General features: G+C 38.0%; 1 long non-coding RNA gene across 5 annotated transcripts in view; it reads right to left on the reverse strand.

The window, feature by feature from the left end:
- Positions 1 to 2129: 2129 nt before the first annotated feature.
- The window catches only part of LOC120501856, a 49915-nt gene continuing 33866 nt past the window's right edge, over positions 2130 to 18178 (reverse strand). Inside the window, exons 3-6 of one of the 5 annotated variants that reach the window (XR_005627414.1) lie at positions 14466 to 14513; positions 6004 to 6116; positions 3804 to 3841; positions 2130 to 2162 (exon numbers count right to left, since the gene is read on the reverse strand). This is a non-coding gene — a long non-coding RNA (uncharacterized LOC120501856). Of the gene's footprint in view, positions 2163 to 2755; positions 3612 to 3803; positions 3842 to 6003; positions 6117 to 6474; positions 11643 to 14465; positions 14514 to 18178 lie in introns of those variants that run through there. The other 4 variants (XR_005627412.1, XR_005627415.1, XR_005627416.1 and 1 more) reach the window with 4 other exon arrangements.

Raw genomic sequence — 18178 nt, forward strand, 5'->3', positions numbered from 1 at the left:
TGGGGAGGAATCATCACACCTGCCCTGTCCGGCTGGGAGCCACCGGCGCCCCTGCCAGCTGTAACCGTAACTACAACAAAGGGAAAAGTGCTTGGCAGCCGAGAGAAGGCTGTTACTGGGTTTCTGGCTCTGTTTGCTGTTGATGCCATTGTGGTTATTTGTTTGCCTCGTTGCACATACATACATACATACATACATACATATGTGGCTGCATTTCTCTTCACAGAGAAAAGTAAGGCACAAACTCCCAAGGATATTTTCTGGGAATTGCAGCAAGGAACCTCAGAGAAAGAAAAAAAAATTCTTATCTCATTTGCTGCACCTGTGTTTGTGCAAAAGTAGAATGCAATATGGAGATTGTTTACCCAATGTGATGTTTTGTTTCCTTGGCTTATCAGGGCCAAGCACGTCTCCAGACTGTTGGTCAGGAGACAAGGACAAGATTCTGTTCAGTGAAATTCAGTGCTTGTGCAGATTCAGTTTAGATGTAGTGTAATACAGTATAGAATAATATAGTATAATAAAGTAATCAGCCTTCTGATATCAATGGAGTCAGATGCATCATTTTTCCCTTCATCGGGGTTGCCTGCTTTTACAATATCCATACATACATACCTGCATATATATATATATATATATATATATATAAAGAACTGTTATTCATGTCCCCATATCTTTGTCTGAAAGCCCTGTCAGTTCAAAGTTATAATAATTTGGAGGGGAGAGGGTCACATTTTTCCATTCCAAGGGAGGTTCCCACCTTCCTTGACAGACACCCGTCCATTAAACCAAGACAATGTACCAGCTGGATCTTACAAAACACAACCAACTACCTGAAACTGCAGAAGAGGTTTTACAGGAACTTCTGTGAGCCAGAGAACTTTGGTAAGAGAGGATCCATGTTCAGCCCTGAAAGAATTTTCTACCAAAGTCATTGACATAGAAACCAAGAAAGAAAGGATAAATAAGGGAAACTTTCTATTCCAGTTAGCACTTTGTTTGTCTTTCCTGAAAATTTACACCTGACAAAAGGTGTAAAATTACGAGTTTTGTAAGAATGTATAAAAAGCATGCATGCCATAATAAAACCGGGTTTGAAGCCTTCTGAAAATGGAGTGTTGCTTTGTCTTGTGACCATCTCAACTATGACATGAAACTACATACACTGATGGGTGCAGAAATCACAAGCCTTAAAAAGTAGTCAGAAAGAAAAAAAGACTCATAAAAAAAATTCTGAATTTAAGCTATGTGCTGACTGACTACTTCTCTGAAAATCAGAAAATAAGCTTCTTGTGAGAAATAATTGATTATTGAATTTTATCTTCTTTTCATTATTTTTTTAATATTCTGTAACAAATGCTAATAATTTCATTTCAGTTATTCAAAAATCATAAAACATGCCAGTCAGTATCTAGATGTTAGGGTATTATATAGTTTTGGTACTCCATATACTACTCTTTTCAACAGTCAACACCCAAATGGCTGAAAGCTGAAATGAGAGTTTCCTGTTTTAATCATAAGGCACACATATTAAATTGTTCATTTCCAAAACAGGTTCAAAGAATCACAACAGTCTCTAGAATAATTTAAATATCGTCATTTCTGGAAACTCTAGTTCTGTGCAGCACCTACCCAAGTAAATCTGCAAACTACCAATGTTATCAACAAACCAGATTCTTTCTTATATGACTGGTAGAATTCCATATTGCAAGTACTATTCTGAGAACCAAAGCTACTGTGCAAAGAGGGAGCAATTACATCACCTGGTCTAAGAAAAAATACATCTTTCCACTAAACTGCTTTGCTTCTACCAATAGACCACCATTATTATAATATTATTACTAGTTATTATTGAATGTATATAGGTGATGAAACCCTTTAAAAGGTACTATCTTACTTTAAAATATTACCACTGTGTATTTTATCATCTTATTTCATTAAAAAACCCACAATTCTGCATTTATTCGGCATACCACACAACACAGTGATTTTCAAATGCACATGTACCATTTTTACTCAAAATGGGAAATGCTTAGCCTATTGAAACTTGTATTTACTAGAATTTTCCAAAATTACCTGAAAAGTCTCTAAGTCCTCCACAAAGCGAAGATTCTTCTCTTGAATTTAGTTATACACCTTGGATGCACTGAATCAAACAAATGCTTGCAAACAAGGTAACAACACAGATATTAGGTCTTGATCTTTGGTCTCTAGAAGAGACTATAAAATATGCTGTCGTAATAGATAGTAAGTACTAATCAAAAGTTTAAGTTAAAAGAAGGGAATATTATCCCATAAAAGTGCTGCTGGAAAAATAAAGCCCTCCAAGACTGCTAGATTTAGACGGAATCTCTAAGTGTCTGTGATTTACACAAATCTAACAGTGGGGAAAGTAAGTCACGTGAGACCACAGAACTACTGATCTCATCTTGTGCAAAAGGAACTTGAAGATTTCTAAAGTAACAAAAATGTAGTCATGAAACTGAACTGGGGGAATCTACAGTAATCACTGAAAATTAATAATATGTTTATACTTTTATAATCAGATGCCAAACATTTGCCTTTAAATGTCTGTTGCTGTACATATTATATATATTTGTATAGGTGTATGTATACACACATACATGGGGGCTGATATACAGGTGTGCAAGTGACAGAGACTGAAATACTATAGTTGTTGACTTAAACATTTTCATGAAGGACTTTTATAACTGTATTACAAAAGCTGCACAGAATACCACCACACTCTGAATAGGCCTTCAGAGTGAGGCCTGGACCATTCACTGATGAAGGTAAGATAAAACTCAGGAACTGGAGACATTCACAAAGCACAACCTTAGCACTTTTGGGGAGAACACAACAGCTGCAATGCTGATCAGACCCTCCCACCAAAGGGGGTTGGGGGGAGAGACGTGCAGTGTGCAGACCAGCTCAGCTGAGGGGAAAGCTTATCCGAAGCTGAAGGAGGTGACACGACCCATCAAATCTGGAGACTCCCAGGGGTCTCCAGACCCTGCACCACAGCACCTGAGACGACGCAACAGACCTTCAGTGTTGCAAAGGACAATGTCAAACTGGACCCCTGCAAGTGGGGCAAAGCATGTATTTATCCACAGAATTATGTACTCCTCAGCATGTGTCAGCATGGCATGGGACCCTCACCACCAAGAAGACCAGATGGAAGGGAGCAACAAGGCCACATTGGGACCCTTGGATGGGTGATATGATTCCACCTAACTCCTGTCACTTTCCCCACACCCCCCACAAGTACTTTTTTTTCCTCTTTCTCTTTTCTCTCTTTCTTTCTTTCTCTTTTCTTTCTTTTTTTTCTTTCTGCCTCTTCTACTATTAAATAAAGTACATCAATTTCTTGGCACCAACATCTAACCTTGTTTGGTTTTAATCCCATTTTTTGGTATATTTTGAACCCCCCAAGTTCTTTCCAGTTTACACACAGAGAGTTAATTTTCTTTGCTTTTCTGGGTTTAAGCCAGATCATAACAGCATGTATACCTTATTCACTCAGATTGTTTTTTTTTCTTTTCTGGCAGAACTGTGTGATTTGTATTTCACCCACTTAACTTGATGCTTTCAACTTAAAACATCTCCTCCTGTGGGAAGAATGAGAAATTCAACCATTGGTGCAAATGTTTCAACTATATTTGGATTTTTTTTTTAATCAATGGCAAGAATAATACCCCAGCTACCCATCTTATTCTTTATTACCTCAAACAGATTTTTTTACCTCAGTTTTGAAAAAATGTAGATCAACAGCAAGAAGGGAGGCCAAAAAACATGCTTACCTTTTCTTCACATTTCCTGTGGCAGGCATACTTGCAAACTAAAACAAAACAAAAAAAAATTAAAATAGTAAGTGAATTGTCCCCTCCTTTTCTTTACATCAGCTTTCTGTAAGAGACCTAGCCAAACTCAACTCTATATCTCTAAAAGTATTTACATCAAAACAAAATTAAAAGAAAATATGCGTTTTACCTTTCATCTATTCATGAAAGACTAGTTAATTACAGCACTGTTGTCCGATTTGTGCATTCTATCAGCTAACGATACCACATATCTGGTTAAACATCATGAGCTGAATATCTTGACACCTTTAAAGCTTCACATATACTGGAAGTGTTACCATTTACATAGCACAGATAGTAAGATGAAATTGCTCCCAGTGTAACCTCTGAATCTTAGTCATATCAGCAGGCCCAGAGATGTAAGAAAAGCAAGTTAACTTCAAAGTCACAGGACAGCAGTACTAGCCAGACTGTAATTTGATTATTAAATTCAGGTTATACAGTGTTGCAAACATTACTTTCAAGAAGTGAGCACTTGATTTCTTTTAATTTACTTCTTCTTAAGAGCAGGAAAGGATGAATTGTACTAGCAATTTTAGATTCAGGAAACAGCATTTAACTTAAAAAGCAGCCAGATGAGCAGTGATGTAACTGTGATGCAAAGCACAATATCTAGAATCTGACACAAGCTGTTTTAAATTTGATTTTCCATATGCACTTCCTCCTTTATTCTGAAATTTGCTTTAATACCATGCAGTGTCTATCCTTTGGGTTACCATCAGGTAAGCTGTATTTTAAATTCAGGGAAAATTTACTTATTTAATCTCCAAGACTAAGCTGCAGAATACAATAGAGGTTTAACTGCAAGATTAACTGGGGCATAACCTCAGACCACTGAAGCTGAAAGCCATGTTTGTATCTCTGTGCTTCCTGACCCAACAGGAAAGATAAAACTACCAAGGTGTAAGGTCAGCAAATTCTCATACTCATTCAAGTGCAACAACTCATGAATGAAAAGCCCTAATGCCCCAATCACTGCTCAGGGGAAAAAAAGTAAGGCTTACTGACACATCTTCTATTCTATCTTGTACATGTGTCCTGGTAGAGGGCAGATTTGGGAGAAAATCTCCAAAAGGGGTCCACCAGAAAGCAAACCCACATGGCCCCTCTGCTCAACTGGTTCGGGAAAAATTTAGTCAGAGAGAAGTGGAAAAAACCTGTTTATTTAAACAGGAAAAGCACTCCCCAGCACAAAAAAAATTAACAATACCAGATGACGAAACTCATTCGCTGCTCTGAAGAGATGAGAAATTCAGAAAGACTCTCCTGTGGGTGGTCATTCTGTTATAATTTTCTCCAGCACTGGGAAAGGCTGCTGCCCAGAGCAGGCCCCAGCAGGCCACAAGGTACAAGCTCTCAGTGCTCCCCAGGTCCCAGTTCTGAGCAGGTTCAAACAGTTCCAAGAAAAGGGAAAGAAAACCCTTTTCTAGGAACTGTTTATTTATTCAGCATACCACACAAAACTTTTCTGCCTCAGCTATCTAAACTAACTAAAAAGCAAAAAACTGTTCTGCCCTCTCCGTGCCCAGACAACACAGTTCAGCAGAATGTGGAGGAGTAAGTGCAGGCTGATAAATTCTTCTCCCTTCCTTTGCTCTCAGAGCCAGTCTTGAAGGCACAGGATATAATATCCAGCATGAACAGAACACACGTTTGGGGATACAAGCATCATAATGTCACCCTAGGACAACATGCTATGTTCATTTATTTTCCCCACATAGAAGCAAGTTCTTTGTTCATAGTGCCTTACAGGATCAAGTTTCTTTATTTTCAAAATATATTAACATTCACACAAATACACTATTAGCATTGATAATTATATATACCACCTAAAAACTCTATCAACCTTAAAGCAAATGGAAGACTTTTCATAAATCATGAGGAAAAACTCAATTTTCTTGCATGACAGCATAGGGGATAAATGGCTAAATTCATTAAATTATTTCACATACCAAAACTGTCAGTTTTTTAGAAGAATCCATACTTTACATCAGTATGGTTTATTGGCAATGGAGGGAGGGAGACTGAGAGGTGATCAAAATCTCTTTATTGTGGACTACATATGCTTATGTACTATTCCAGGAAAGCTAGTAATTTTTTACTACAATGATTGGGTTAATCATCACATCAACAAACTTACACATTTTGCAACACCTCTTGCTTGTAGAAGTCTTGATGTAATCTTCTTTCTTGATTCTATCTTCTTGCTCTGATTGTTCTTGCCAAGGTATTCTGATTATCACATCTCTTATGCTAATCAGGTCCAAAGTACAGTGATTAGCTTTAATTTTGAAAAAGGATAAAAAATGCTCTAAAAATATACATATTACTTCTTTATTCTATAAGCTACTTTGAGATTTCCTCCAAAAATAAAGATAACCACAAAAAAAGTACATAATAAAATGGTGAATCTGTCAGAAAGGCCTGATATTACAGATAAGGTCTCATCTACTTTATAGGTGCTTAGACCTAGATTCCTGTGAGGCAAGAAGAAATATAAAACAGATTTAATTCCATGACAACTTCCATTATTTTGCTACTGGTTCATGTAAAACCAAATCACAAATATCACCAAAACACAAAGTCTCTATTAAAGTTGTTGATAACTAAATGCAAGCATTGATTTTTTATTTTTTTTTAAAGTTTTCATGTACAAGCAAATCAGCTTTTTCTGCACTTGTGTAACACAACAGCTCTTACAGTTTTTTTCTGGAAACAAATCACTCAAGTCAGATGTAAACTTAGTCATCAAGTTGCTGTCAAGGTTAAGTCTTTCAGAAGCTTCAAGAAAAACTGTCCCAAGCTGGCCAGCAGCAAAATAGAGACTAAGCCATATTTAGTCAATTTACTGCACTTCAAAACAGCTCCTAAACAACAGGGAGAAAAAGGGAGTAAGGGTATCAAAATGAAGATGTGTTAACTCCTGCAAGTTACCAGTATTGCTGCCAGGGTAAAGAGAGAAGAATAAGCATAGTGAATCATATTTTTTAGACTTAAGCTCCAAAGGTTTTGAAAAATGAAAGTTCTGCTTCTTACATTCTTGTGTGTAAGAAGCGAAGACCACTAGCAATGTATTTACAAAGCAAGAAACTACTGCTGTAAACAAACCGCAGAATGATTTATGCTTTACCAGGAGAAACTTTTCTCTGTCTGGTAAGGGCTCTGCACCTTGACACATTTAAGTATTTAATGGACTTATGTTATGGCAATGTTTCACATATTCCATCACAATGCACACATAGTGAATATGGCTGGTTTATAAAGACAACCATGCACTTAATCACAGCTTTTATCAAGAGATCCTCTGTGATAGGTTTTTGTGTGTTTGTTTTTAAACCCCACCATGTATGGAAAGGGTAGAAAAAAGATAATTCAGGAGTACTCTTGGGGTAGAAACTTGCATATTAGTAGAGAATCAAAGAGATGTAACCCAGTTTAACACCTTTCTAATCCCTAACAAAAATTTTTGTTCCAAAAACATACACCAGACAGGCCTGGATATTCATTTTTAACTTCCTGGTGACTAAAAAAACTGGGATACCAAATCAAAGGCCTAGATGTCTGAAAGATGCTTTCTTTCCCTCAGCAACTCCAATTCAACAAAACAGACACATGCTATTAAAGATAGATTTTGACAGTAATAGAAGAGTTCTCGAAAATTCACAACAGAATGTAATCTAAACCAAGCATATAAAAAGATTCATGTAATCAAGACTAAAGTTTTATAGTTCCAGACTTCTCTCTTAAATACCAGCACAGATGGATGTCAGAGGGTAATAGAAATGGTAGAGCCCAGCTATTTTAATATGAAGTCTAGTGATACTGCTACTGACCAACAGCTCACACCTGCAGGAAATATCATGCACAAAATATCAGGACTGTCATTGGCTGTGAAGAAAATTTATTTTCTTTTTGTTAAAATAACTTGATTTGGTTTCTAAAAATGCAAATTATGGTCACCACAACATAATCTCCTTGGGGTAGAGAAGGAGAAGAGGCCATTTTTTGACCAAAATCTCCCAAATGCCTAATGGCTACAGCAAACCGGTCTGGTTGAAATGGCTTTGTGGATGAAATGTTGCTACAAGTGCAGTCTACCAGCTATTTTTATTTCAACAAGTGTTTAATAATGTTGTGATCAGATTATGAGAAAAAAAAAATTCTGCTGACCTGCTCCTACCAACTTTGCAACAATTCAACTCAAGAAAAAAATCAAAAGAAAGCAGCATGAAAATCAGACACACAGAAATTAAGTGCAACATTAAAAATAAATTGGTATGCAATTTCGTGTGAGGCAGTTTTGTGCATTTCTTTTCCCAGCCCACTTTGTGTAGAGGGTGGGATAAGTATAGCCTAGCTGGAAATATTAGTCATTAGATGCAAAAATAAACACTTCTATTTTTAAGAAGTTACCAAAGCCACATGCCAAAGATCTCACTACTCTAACAGCCACATTACAGCAACATCTGCTGGTGCATTTCCTGTGCTTCAAATATTATCCTTCATTTTCTTTTGTTCTTTTTCTCATATTCAGCCAACCACTGTCTCGTCATCTGAATATTGCTCCCACTACTTCATGACAGTGCCATTGTTTTTGAAGAGAAGACTGTAGTGGTACTGGTTCGCCAATCTGAGTTTCCCAGTCAATACACCAGTATATGTAGTGGTTTTAGTGCTGGTCAAACAGCAGTGTACCCACTAGAAATTATTTACTCATTTCTTGCTGTGAAATATGGATTAGGAGGAAGAGAGTAAAACAGGTTCAAAACTTTAAAGGGTATGAAGAAAACTTAATTAACAGAATTAAAGAAAAATTATAAAAAAATCAGAATAAACCTTCAGAACACTTCTCTCCCCACACCCTCTTTTCTTTCCCACCAACAATGTAAAGAGACAAAACCTGGAATTTTCAATCAGTTTACCACCTCTAAAAATAATCTTTCTTCAGTCCACTCAGGAGAGGAGTCGCTCTTGCCATGCTATGGAGACTTCTCCACAACAAACAATTCTCTCAGCAGTCTTGGCTTCCATGTCACAGCCAATCAGCCACGTGGGTAAGGAAAATCTGTTCGCAGAAACAGTGTGAAAGTCCCTCCCATGTCTTGCTGCTTTCATGGGCCATGTCAACTTACAGGGTACTAATTTTAAGGATGAGCTGTTTTAGCATAAAAACAAAAGTTCTATTATTTTACCTCTGGGAACAAGGTTTTTCTTCTTCTATCTCATCTCTCTCTGTTCAAGCTTCTTGTTAGATTAGAGCTTTTCAGCATCCACACACTCCAGCATGAGTGCCCTTTCTTCATGGGCTGCAAGTGAATGCGGCATCCCCCCATGTACTTCACAAATTACAGGCAAAAAACAAAGTCAGATATATCAAAAATTTATGTCTTCACCATAGCCTCATCAAAGAATTTCAGTCCAAGACTAAGGCATCTCCTCAATCCTCTCCCATCTAGAATTTGATTTGCCTCTTTACTGACATCAGTGTCTCACACTGTTTTCCCTACATGTCTTCACCTTTTCCTCTTCCTGATTCGGGAGAGTATTGGTGTTCATAGGTTCATTTGTTCTCAAGCTTTATCAACTGAAACAGTTTTTATAGAGTTTTATAGCACTCAAAGGTTGATCTTATCCAGGCTCTGCATCAGGGAAATTGCTGTGTCTTTCGCTGCTATTGATGTGGTCTCTGCCGACACCGTGCAAACCTTGGCAGCTGTTGGCTTTACTTAGCGCTTTTCCTTCACTCAGAGTGCCAAAACCAAGAAAAGCTGCTGCTGACAGTTTTGTCCTTCTGTCCATAGTATGGCTCACTAAAAGTGGCTAAACAAACAAAGTCCATTATGAGCCACGCTGAGGCAGCCATGGCTGCGTGCCTTTGTCCCAGTCATGCCAATTTCATCTGCACAGTCTCGGCCCTGTGGCCCCTTCCCAGTCCAGGCTGGTGGCAGCCACACAGCCACCCCAGATCCGGCCACTCCTGGCCTCAGGGCTGCAGCCAGCGCCAACCATGGGACCACTCCTTGTGCTGGTCCCCACTGCATGGTTGCTCCTGGTGCTGATAAAGCTTCCGGCCAGCATGGCACAGCGGCACCAGTAGAACAAAGGACTAGCAGGCTTCACTGGGAAGGGGCCCAGCCCTGCTGGGAAGGGCCCCAGCCGCCTGCCAGGATGGGGCCCAGCAGGCTCCTTGGTGAGGGGCTCAAAAGCCCATGCACCATCCCTCATAGGGCAGAAATCTCAGCTGTGCTGTGGGCGAAGCCAACCTGGCCACACAGCACCAGCCCAGCCACGCAGGCGTGGCCCAGCCCTGCTCAACCTGGTCCCACAGGGCCAGGTCAGCCAACTACCTCCTCAAAAGCCAGAAGCCAAGAAAGCTTTCCCTGATGTTTGTAGTTTTAAAAAGTGCTTTTCCACAGATGCGTATTCACCTCTTTGAAGTGGTTTAACTGGATCTCAGTCTTCAAACCTGGCCAGATGATTGGTTCTTCAAAACTAGCCAGCTCGTTGGCAACACCAGGCTCCCCACAAGGAACCACCTCCCCCAACTGAAAACCAGACTTTCTTAAACCATGACCAGGCTAACAGACAGTTATGGGAAATTTGTGCAGAACTTCAGCATTTTGATGGGGGGCAGGGGTGGGGGGGGCAATGCAGAGTTGTGAATGAACCTTCCCACAGATGAAATATTCCACTTGCTGTTGCCAGCAACAGCTGTGGAAAATCTTTATAAAGAAAAAAATATTTTGGTCCTACAGCTGCAATAGCATGTCCTTTCTTTTCCTTTACTCCCACCTTCTTCCTGTCCTGTAGAAAAATCTTGACAACAAAAGGTTTACAAAGGCAGAACAGTAGTAACAATAAAAATGTTTTAACATTTAAAAAAATACACTGTTAATTTCTCGGATCTTTTTAAAGGTACACTTGCCTGTCAATTAATCAACCTTACTCCAGTTTAGAAACAAAGGTAATTTTTAGACCTCCTTCCTCCAGCTAAAAAGATAAACCCATGTTGCAACATTTCATCCACAAAACCTTTCCAACAAGACTGTGGATTACTGTAGACAGCAACTCACATGAAACCCAAAAAATGGCTGGACTGTCTCCGGGTTTTTCTTCTGTCTTCAGCTGCAGACAGTCTAAGATCTCAAGAGCTTGCATGTCTGTGATGGATCTTGAAAATACCTCCTGCATAAATTATGCTAAGAGCAAGGATCAAAGAAAAATAAAAAGAGATCAGCTTAAAATGGGTGATCTCCAAAGTAAGTAAGAAGGCAGATGTTGCTAGATTATGTGGGTAAAACCTTATGGACCTGGAGGTTCTGATTCACAGTTGTTCTTAAAGCTCATACAAAAAATGCAACAAAGACCACCAACAGATGAAAATATAATATGGGCTACGAAAAAGAAATCATCAATATGATATGCTGTGTCCTATAAGGAAGGCAGGAGCTTCTCTTAAAATGGAAAATGCAAACGCCCTCCCTTCAAATTATAATAATTTTGAAATTAAGGGACTCTCCGGTAAAGATATGGGAGTAGGAATAACAGTTCTTTATCAGGAAAAAATAAAAATAAAAATGCAGTAATAAAAAACAACACCAACAGAGTCAGAATATGACCTGACACCCTGTTGGTCAGAGTGTTCGTAGCAGTCCGATTAAATGGTGGCTGCAGTCCTACTGCAGTGACAGATGTGGTTCCGTTGAAGCAGTGATCCTGTAGAAGGTGTAGTTTTCCTCTGAAGGTCTAGTGGTGCTATAAGATGGGCCTGGTCTTCCCCTGGAAATCCAGTAAAAAAGGCTGACTGTGGTGTCCCAAATATGAGATTATATTCAGGCAGGAATGCCTGGCTCCTCCCCCTGGGTGGAGCATCTCACAATGGGATGATGAAATTTTATCAGTCATGCAGTGAGACTCAATGGCCCATTAACAGCAGGTACTTTCCAGAGGGAGGACTGGTTGTTGAAGAGCGAAGACAACTGCCCCACCTGGTTTTCAGTGGTGGCCCAATTAACAGAAGATAACTGCCCCACCTCTAACAGATGGCAACAGAATACACACCTCTAGCCACATCTTGCATTTCCAACCTAAGACATATGCTTATATAATCAATATGTTACGCTTGTAGCCTGCCTTAGGGTCTTGAAGCTTTCTTTATGTACCAAAACAAACTCTTCAGTATTACAATTTTCTTCATCCACCTCTTTAAATAAATTTTATCTTCCTATACATTATTTCTGTCTCCCATTGTAGTTGTTCCCCTGGTCCCACCCCTTGTTCTGAAGAAAATTAGAAGGGTGAAGTTGTTTTTGAAATGCATCAATATTACTTTGAGGTTCCTCTCCTCTCATAGCATATGAATTTTGTCACATTCACATCATATACTCTAAAGATACTAGCATTTAATTTCAGATTTTCCCATTAGAGCAGATAATTGATTTCCAATTGCCCTTAGGAATTTTATGTTCCCTTCAAGTGGGCTAAGCTTATAAAATTGCAGGAATATCAGATGAAATAGCCAATAGTCATTGACTTTGCTGGCAAAAACTGTGGGGTGAGGGATCAAATTTACTTCTTATATAATTATTTATTGGCCATAATAAAGAGAAGTTACAGCTTTTTAAAAACCTTAGAAGCACTAAGGTTAAAAGTAAGCTTTAAATGTTAACTTTAAATTAAATAATCACAGATCAAATTCTTGTATCATTAAGTTGGTGCTTCTGAGGTAAACAAATAGGGAACTCAGGTTCTACAGACAATTTTTTTGAAACATCATGTAACAGCTGTGAACAGTAAGTATTCCACAGAGGTCTTTGCCTTGTGTATTTTTTATTTTTAAGTTAGTAGGAACTTACCTCAGAAATTTTTGCCAAAATTCCTCCCCTCTCCCCGACTTTTTACTAAGGTACAAATATTCCATCAAAGGATGTCAATTTTACTGTCACTCTCAGCTACAGAGTGGCTGTGTTCAGCCAGAATGCTTATGTACCAGTTGTGTAGTGCCTACTGATTACAGTGGCTTCTTTTGTATCTCTATATGCTCCAGTACGTCTTTAATCATCATTCCCTTTCATGTCTGTGTTGTTGTTATGCACAAAACTTCCACGGTGAGCATAGTTTCCATGTCTCACTAGCTAAACTCTGAAATATTAATGCATATCTTGAGGAATTGTGTTAGAGTACATTTTACTAATCCAGTGGAACTTGCTATTTACTGGGTGCAACTTTTTTCTAGGGAAGAGGGGCTGACAATCCCAACCTTCTAATGCCACAGATGGGCTGCAGTCCACATTTCTTTTTTCATTCTCCTTCTTTCTAGGACAGTACACTCTGTGTCAGTCATATCCAGGTCAACATCCACCCATTTCTGAGGGGTCACTAAAAAGCTTCTCTGCTTCAGTTAACACAGTCTCACTTGGACATCTTCACAAACAAGACTGACAGTCAAATGAAATTTTACAGCAAGAACCTGGGTCCCAACCTAACTCAGCCTTGCTTGGGCAATTTGTAATCTCTCTTCCTTGGAGTTTACCAGAGCTGTAAGTTATTAATCTGCTATAGGGACAACAACAGACCATGCCATTTGGTCTGTTGCATGTCCTGCTTTAAATTTGGAGGTAATTATCAGTTAATCAATTTGGAAAATAGTATGGTTTTCTGGTTTGATTTCTGCTGTTTCTTGGTGAGTCTAAACCACACACACAAGAGATTCAAAGCAATCTTAAAACAATCCCGCAGAAGACAATCTGATTTGCTGGATCAGTCCTCAAGAAAACATATAAGTGTACAAACACCACACAGAGAGCAAACAGTGATATGATGAAAATCCCCTTCAATTTGATGACAATCTTTTCATTCTCTCAAAGACTTCCCATGTTATAACATCAACATGAGTAGACAGGTATGCCTGTTGCCATAACTAATGATCTTATGGTTAATCAACTAATGCCCATTGCCATAGTTAACGAGAAGGTGGTTTAGTTATGTTGAAGTTACAGTGTGTGTATCTATATATATATATATATAATAGATAGATCTCATAATACACCCATGTAAACACCTTACAGAACCTTAATTCACAAAGATCACTCAATGGAAATCAGACTGACACAAACACTCCTATCTCACTGCAATCTTTGCTATTTAGAGCCAACTGTAATGCCACTAACCGAAGCAGGATACAAATTCTTGCTTTCTAGTTTGGCAGTTCAAATTCAATTTCAAGCTTTCTAGTGTGTCTGTCAGGACTCTAACAAGAGACATTCTTTGCACATTATGAAGATGCTTGTAAGTTATTACTGATCTTAACACTTACTGAAAACCAGGGTATATAAAACCACCTGCAATATAATAACATAAAATTAAATACACATATATTTAGACACAGAGTATGCCCAAACAATTTGTCATGTCCATATGAGTCTTAATAAAAAAAACGTATTTTGACTTGCCATAAATTTGACAAGCAATGAATTTGATTAAATTCAGAGGGCTTTTTCAATTGAGTAACTCCAACTAACCCAAAAGCAAGATATTAAGTGGATCACTAGCCAACCACAAGCACAGTCACAAACAAGTGAATTTCAAAAGAAAATATCAAACCTCTTAAAGAAGAATTGCTCCAATTGTCTTCAAATCTTGATCTATGGTCTGTAAGTATGTGAAAGCACTTGATTAAACACAGATATTGCAATTTGATGAGAATATAGTTTCTATCATTAACCTGCTCAATGAAATAGTCCAGGACTTACTTACTATAAGCCAATTAACAAATGAATAAGACACATGTTAACACAATTTACAATTCACATTTAAAGATGGATAATATCTTACAAATAAGACAAGAAGATAAATTGTATTCTTTATTACACTCAGCTTGCACATAATATCATCTTAAGCATTTCTCTGCTCACAATAGCTAACAGCACATACCAACATAATTTGACACCTCCAGCTTACACTTATACAAGGTTTAAAGTAAGAAAGTATCAAAGGAAGAAAGCAAAACTCAAATGTAGTCAAAGCATCAAGGAAAAAGGTTTCAAAAAAATAAAAAAAACCAACAAACACCTAAGACAGAGGAACTAAAATTCTACAAGAACTCCTATTTGGATCACTCTAACATATATATTTCCAAAACAAGCACATTCATAGCTACATTAGATTAACAAAAAGATACTCAATTCATTCAAACAACCATTCATTGCTTCAAGTTCAAAAATTAGCTTATGGAATGCTTTGTATTGCATGTAAAGCCACACTAGCAGCTAAACCTAAACTAGGTAACTTAACTGTCAACTGGAGATAAGGGGAGTTTCATCAAAAGACATTTATACAGTGTTTCAACTTTTCACATATATTTCACCCATCACATCAATGTTCTAAGAGCTGTGAAATTACACTTTATTATTTCAAATTACTCACATCTCCCAAATCTGGTCTCCATTTTTTTTAATTGCCAAGAAATCTAGAGATTCAGAGCTCTCTGTTCTACACTAAAAATTATTTAGTCACAACACAACAAAGATAAATAATAATTTTTAAAAGGAAAGGAAAATAAAAGAAATTTTAGCACCTATTTTATAAATATAAAATATAAAGTAAAAATAATAAAATAGAAATCCACTTGTAAGGACAGAAATTACATCCTTATGACCACTTGTTTACTGTTGGAACCTGTCACATTCATATTTTCTGAAAAATCCCTTTGCCCAGGATTTTTCTTCTGGGAAGCTGAGAAGCCTTAAAGAAAAAGGAAAACAATTTTATCTCATTTGCCTTGCCTGTGTTTTGCTCCTTTGGAACGTGTTTGGAGATTGTTTACCAACAGGTGGTTGTTTCATTGGGTTTCTAATGTGAATTGTTTTGACTCAATGGCCAATCAGGGTCAAGCTGTGTCAGGACTCTAGAGAGAGTCACGAGTTTTCATTATTATTATCTTTTTAGCCGTCTGTAAGTATCCTTTCTGTATTTTTTAGTATAATTTAGGATTCTTTAATATAATATAGTATCATAAAATAATAAATTTTATAAATAAAAAAGCCTTCTGAGAACATGGAGTCAGATTCATCGTTCCTTCCTTCATTGGGGCACCCTGCAAATACAATAGGAAACCTGTTGCACAGGGAATATTTCTCTGCCTGTCCTGAGAAGTCCTGATACCCAGGAGAACACTGCTTTCCACCTTCAAACATGGAGGAAGCTTCCAACACTCTGGGATGAATTAAAGTCTATGAGTGTGTGATAGTTGTATAGTTTATCACAGGGTGAAAAACTTAAGAGTTGTGGGTTTTTAGTATGGAGGTAGATAGAAGACAAGACGGAAGATTTTGGGCATTGTCTGAAATCCTTCTTGCTCTTCATCTACTCTATTTTCTGCAGTGTTGGTAGCACAGAGGGATTGGTTAGAAAAAAACACAATGCAGATGTTGCATGAACAGATAAATAATTAGTTATTGGTAGAAAGGAAGAAATAAAATATGTTCTATTTTGGACAAAATAGCTTTAAAAAGACCTTGAACCTGTGTGCCCTGTGACTTTTGGTGCCTTCTTCTTGTATGCCAAGTCTGAGATATGGACAGTGTGCTGAACTTTTGATAAGAAAAAAAATAAACAGCAACTTGAAGACCAAAAAAAACCACAAGTCCCATTTGTCTCTCAATACTGGCACAGAACATTTTAGGGGTTTCCCCATCAGGGGGATCCTCAGCAGGGGGTTCTACATTTACAAAGAAGGTAAAATAGTGAACATTCAACATTTGGGGTAAGCTTAAAAAAAAATCAAAAAGCTCCTGTAACTCTAGTGGCCTTTTGCTAACTATGTAAATGTGCAAGATTATTATGTATTATTTGCTTAGCCATGAATTAAATTATACTGTACTTCAGGGAAAATCAAACCAGAACATTCAAGTTTGAGGTAGTGCTGAAGAGACATGGGGAGTTGTGCAGTCCTGGGCTTACTGCAAGATATGCAGGTACTGTCCAAATCAATCCACAACTTTTTGTCCTTCATAATGAGAATCTGTATCAAAGACAAACATGCTTACCATGCAGAAGAACAGCCAGGAGCTTCCCCTCCTTCAACTCTTTCCTTTTTGCCACTGCTTTTGTAAAAAAAAACCTGTAACTTTTATGAATGCTTTACTGGGACAGAATGAAAGTTGTCATGGTTTGACCCTAGCACAATGCCAGGGCCCCCATGGCAGGTGTATTTCCAAAATGGTTACTGTTTCCACTCACCACTGGATCAAAAGAGGAAGTTCTCTGGGAATCTTCTGCGTTTAACCCCTGTGTGTTCTCAGAGGCGTATCCAAATCCTCAGTGGCCACCCACAGGTGCCAATTTCAAATCTGGCCACTGATTGGTTTGACCACAACTTTTCCAGAAACTCACTTCTGGGCCAAACCACGACAAAAGTATAAAGGGACACCATTCAAAGGCACCTTTCATTCAAACATTCATTGTTCACAATAAGTTTTTACGCACCACATTTACAAGACAGGGCTAAAAAACACACCCCCAAAATGAGTACCACATACTACTAAAAAGCTATACAACACCCACTCACAGCTTTTTTATCCAAAACTGACTTAGATATAGACACAGATGTATCATAGACATGAATGTATTTGAATGGGGAGTGTGTTGGAAGGAAGTAGTATTTAAAAGACACATCAATGTGGCCCTTTAGGACATGATTTACATAGTGTTATACTTGGACGTGATGGGTTAGCACTTAGACGCAACGATGTCAGAGGTCTTTACCAGTCTAAATAATTCTATGAATCAAAGTTCTGATTCTCTCCTGATAGAGTAATTTTTACACTGAAGCTGATCAAGAGGGTCTTTAGGCAGTTCCTTCACTGAACAGTCTTCCTTCCAAAATTTCTGCTAAATTGAAAACAACTAAATCGTAAGAGCTTGGGAACCAACCTCCAGAACGACAGACAGAATAAATTTTTAAAGAAATGCACACATAATTACCACTACAATGATGATAGCTATAACGCCGAATATATAGCTGTTCTATGGTGCAGTCTGTACCACAGCTCAAAAAATGGCCACATTCCTTCCACATCCTCTCATACTTCCCTCTCAAACCCTCAGAGGGATCCTAGGTGTCTGAAGAATACAGAAGGGTGGAGATGGGAGAACGAGATCCAACTAGAACCTGAAGTTGGTGCAAACACCTCTAAGTGAAAACAGCAACCACTTTTTAAATGAACAGACAATAACACTCATTCTAGGAAGTAAACCATGCATATAGCAAGCAAAGAAACTCTTGATTAACATAACAAGAATAACAAGTGTCAAAC

This window comes from Passer montanus, unplaced genomic scaffold (genome assembly GCF_014805655.1).
Source record: "Passer montanus isolate IOZ18808 unplaced genomic scaffold, ASM1480565v1 scaffold208, whole genome shotgun sequence".
In the NCBI taxonomy this organism is placed as follows: Eukaryota; Metazoa; Chordata; class Aves; order Passeriformes; family Passeridae; genus Passer; species Passer montanus.